This window comes from Felis catus, chromosome B2 (genome assembly GCF_018350175.1).
Source record: "Felis catus isolate Fca126 chromosome B2, F.catus_Fca126_mat1.0, whole genome shotgun sequence".
In the NCBI taxonomy this organism is placed as follows: Eukaryota; Metazoa; Chordata; class Mammalia; order Carnivora; family Felidae; genus Felis; species Felis catus.
In genome coordinates, this window is record NC_058372.1 from 39,176,246 (window position 1) to 39,180,851 (window position 4,606).

A 4,606-nucleotide genomic window follows, 5' to 3' on the forward strand; every position below is an offset into this window, starting at 1 on the left:
CCCTGCTTGTGCTCTCTCTCTCTCTCTCTCAAAATAAATAAATAAACATTAAAAAAAGAGAGAGGGAGGCAAACCATAAGGGATTCTTTCTTTTAAATTTTTTAAAGTTTATTTATTTTTGAGGGAGACAGAGAGACAGAGCACAAGCAGGGGAAGGGAAGAGAGAGACACACAGAATCTTGAAGCAGGCTCCAGGCTCTGAGCTGTCAGCACAGAGTCCAATGCGGGGCTCGAACTCACAGACTGTGAGATCATGACCTGAGCCGAAGTCAGACACTTAACCAGAGCCGAAGTCGGACACTTAACCAAATGAGCCACCCAGGCACCCCAAGAGATTCTTAAATACTGAGAACAAACTGAGTGTTGCTGGAGGGAAGGTGGGTAGGGGGATGGCCCAAATGGGTGATGGGCATTAAGGAGGACACTTGCTGGGACGAGCACTGGGTGTTATATGGAAGTGATGAATAACTGGGTCCTACTCCTGAAACCAATACTACACTGTATGTTAATTAACTTGAATTTAGATAAATAAATTTTTTAAAAGAAGGGGAAAAAAAAAGGAATCCATGTCCAAAACCCAATCCTGTGTAAGTTCTTCCCAGATGGGGCTCCCAGGAACTAGAGCTGGTCAGGAACCGAGAAAACGAGAGTGATTTTCAACTACCAAATATAACAGGTGAGGGAAGAATACGAACTTGATTCATGATGGGAAATCTACAGGAACATCAAGATGAATGAGAGCAGGAGACAGGGGTGGATCGATTCCCTAAGACAAGGATGATGCAGACACTGACCTGCTCTGTTCCAGCACCTGTGGAAGACATGATACTGCTCGTCACAGTATCCTGCCCTGCCGAACCCAGAGACAGCAGTATAATACTATTCAACTAGCCCTCTGGGCAGCCGCTACCAGCCCATAGGGACTGGCACATGGAAAGAAATGTGTGTGCCTTTTCTGACTTAGGACAATGGTACCAAGAGAAAATTTTGGGTAATGTCTGAAGCCACATTCATGGGCAGACAGGAAACCGCTAGGGCAATGTGATAACCTACGACAGTTCCTGAGATGACAAAGTCCCTCTGAGACCAGGATGTCCCTACCTGGACATCTCACCACTGCTCGTTGTAGCTCATCCCACCTTTGAGCAACTGAGTCAATTAGAAAGACTATCTTGACTTGAAAACCACCTCACCAGAGTTTCTCCCTTCCATCCTAATCCTAATATCATTTCATCCCTGGGAACCACAGGAATGGACTCACTCCACAAGTATCTAAAGCATATCTGTACTTATTTGTATCTGTATATGATATATGTCAGGCAGGAGGCCATAGGAGGGCTGATGGGAAAAGGAGAGCCAAGACATCGCATGCATTCCAGTATGAATTGATCCAGTTCATAGTTCTTCCTCCACTAGTCGGCTGGAATCCCCCTTCTCAGCATGGTTTGCCAAGACATCGCATGCATTCCAGTATGAATTGATCCAGTTCATAGTTCTTCCTCCACTAGTGGGCTGGAATCCCCCTTCTCAGCATGGTTTGCATGGTGGGGGAAGACTGCATGAACGCATGGGGTGTCTGGGGAGCATCAGGAATTAGGGGGGCATTTAACTGACATAAAGTCTTAAATATCAATAACGAAATTGGAAGTGCCATAGACTCCCTAACAAAGAGCACAAAAATAACAGGACTGGAAGGAATACAAATGGACAAGAAACAAAGGGGGAGAGCGCTGTCTCGTAAGCTATCAAAGAAATGTGAAACAAAGCAACAGAACTTGGTTTTTCATCCATAAAATTATCAGTTAGTTTAAACTATAATATTCAATGCTGGCAATGGTGTGGTAAGACAGGCACAAATACATGCTTTTTGTTGGAAAAAAAGCTGGTACATCTGTGGAGTGTGATTGAATGATAGGCCCTTTCACACAGCCACCCTTATGCTTCGAACACAGAAGTTCAGATATGCACGTATGGTAGAAAAGATGTTCACCAAAAATATTTTTGTGCAAGCCAAAAGATGGAAACAACTCCAGGTCCTGCAAGAGAAGAGTTATATAGATTACTATCATATCCCCATGTTAGAATCGATTTTGAAATAGTCGAAGGGCATGGGGAAATGCACACAATATAATGTTACACTCAAAAGTCAGGCTCAAACATCAAGATGTAGTTAGTTTTTAAATATATGAGGTCTTCACCAATCCATAGAAATAGGACCGGAAAGAAATACCACAAAGCGCTGACAGTAGCAGTTCCTGGAAAGTGGAGTGGCCAATAATGTGTATTTCCACCTTTATTTTTTCTTGATTTTTCAAATTTCTTCAAATGATCGTGTATTGCCTTTTTTTCTTATTTTAAAGGAAAGACAGGAGTGATATTATTTAGGAAGGAAGGAAAAGAAAGAAAGAGAGGGGGGAGGGAGAAGGAGGCAGGGAGGGAGGAAGGAAGGAAAAGAAAGAGAGGGGAGGGAAGGAGGGAGGGAGAGAGGAAGGAAGGAAGGAAGGAAGGAAGGAAGGAAGGAAGCCAAGGATCTTAGTCACTCAGGCCCCTTCTACTACCGAATCTTCAGTAGCCTTATTAAGAAAATAAGGGGGCGCCTGGGTGGCTCAGTCGGTTGAGCATCCGACTTCGGCTCAGGTCATGATCTCACAGTCCGTGAGTTCGAGCCCCACGTCGGGCTCTGTGCTGACAGCTCAGAGCCTGGAGCCTGTTTCGGATTCTGTGTCTCCCTCTCTCTCTGCCCCTCCCCTGTTCATGCCCTGTCTCTCTCTGTCTCAAAAATAAATAAATGTTAAAAAAAAAAAAAAAAGGGGGCGCCTGGGTGGCGCAGTCGGTTAAGCGTCCGACTTCAGCCAGGTCACGATCTCGCAGTCTGGGAGTTCGAGCCCCGCGTCAGGCTCTGGGCTGATGGCTCGGAGCCTGGAGCCTGTTTCCGATTCTGTGTCTCCCCCTCTCTCTGCCCCTCCCCCGTTCATGCTGTGTCTCTCTCTGTCCCCAAAATAAATAAACGTTAAAAAAAAAATTTTTTTTTTAAAAAAAGAAAAGAAGGACAATTGTACCCAAACTGTCTCACAGAATTGAAAATATATGTGACAATAAGAAAATGTATGTGACATGCTTTGTAAATTGTAAAGCATTTTACGTATATTAGCCACTGTTAACATTATAACACAAAATTAACTCCAACAATCGGAGAGAAAAGGAAAGAAATCATAATAACATACCTCAGACTTTGACCAGGAACTAGGAAAATACATGATTGAGCTGAGAATAGAAAGAAGGAAAAAGGTCACAGGAATCCTGAAGAGTGTTCGCTAACATCTCTCAGGAAATCCAGGGAAAATGTTTAAGAAGCAAAAACAAACAAACAAGAAAGCTTACAAGGCAACCAAATGTTAACAGCCCTGCTGCTTGGCCATATAAGATGTTCTGCCTTTGCTTAAGAAAATCTGCAAACTGAGAAATATTCACTCAAATCAGAGGGAAGAGGAAATTCACTCATTGTGACAGGCAGATGAAAATCAGAATTAACTAAGGTTAAAATGTATTGGAAAAGTGTCTTGCAGGATCTGACTTGGCTCCAAAAGTAAAAATAAGCACCCCAGGGGAGAAGACTGGTGAGTGGGAAAAGGTTCTTAACTATCATGAGGCCAGGACTAGAATTAGAAATGACAAGGACCCAGCAAAAGCACTCGAATTCTTTACCTTGCAAGGGGAGATGCCTGTGGCCCGCTACTGTTGCCCATTCCCTCCCATTTGAAACTCTCTCCTGTTCTAGTTTCTCAGAGCCTCACGTGTCCTGCTTGCCTGCAACTACTTCTCCAACTTCCCTCCTCCTTCCCGACCTCCCAGGGCCCTTTGTGTTTCCCTGCTCTTTCCTAATCCCACTTCCTCTTGTTCCCAGCTAACCGCTACAAATTTTCATTTGTAGAACCCCACCAGGGTTCTTTTCTCAACTCCCACACCATCTTTCCAACTGCCTTCTGGACACAGCCCTTAGAAGCCCTGCTGCCTCCACACTAAGCTTGCCTAAAGGCAAATGCATCTTCTTTTTTTTTTTTTAATGTTTATTTACTTATTTTGAGAGAGTATGAGCAGGGGAGGGGCAGAAAGAGAGAGGGAGAGAGAATGCCAAGCAAGAGGAACTAGACGTGGGGCTTGATCCCACGAACTGACAGAGATCATGACCTGAGCGGAAATCAAGAGTCAGACGCTCAAGTGACTGAGCCACCCAGGCACCCCTCAAATGCATCTTCTTAAAAACCAACCAAATAAACCAGAACTGGCCGAATGGATCCTCATCTGCTGTTTCTGATAATAGTTCCCATTAGAAACACTGGCTTCCTCTTGTGCTTCTTCCTCTCTTCCCAAACCAAAATCATCATGTCCCAAATCCTATTGGCACATACACATCCTTTGGTATTTTTCTTATATCAGGGATGTCCCCTGCCCCTTCCCAGTCCAGATCTTTATAGGCTACTGAAGCAGCCTCCTGATGGGTCTGCTAATCGCTGGATCTCCTCTCCCAAGTCTCTTCTAAGTGCCACTGTCTAGAAAGCTTCCTAAGACATCTTTTCCTGACTTGGATTCTCCCAACTAAGGCTTT

General features: G+C 44.3%; 1 long non-coding RNA gene across 1 annotated transcript; it reads right to left on the reverse strand.

The window, feature by feature from the left end:
* Positions 1-1,775: 1,775 nt before the first annotated feature.
* On the reverse strand, positions 1,776-3,928 carry LOC109500157. The gene is made up of 3 exons (XR_002157794.3): positions 3,706-3,928; positions 3,225-3,264; positions 1,776-2,036 (listed from the first exon to the last, which is right to left on the reverse strand). It is a non-coding gene; the product is annotated as an uncharacterized LOC109500157 (long non-coding RNA).
* Between the last annotated feature and the right edge of the window lie 678 nt (positions 3,929-4,606).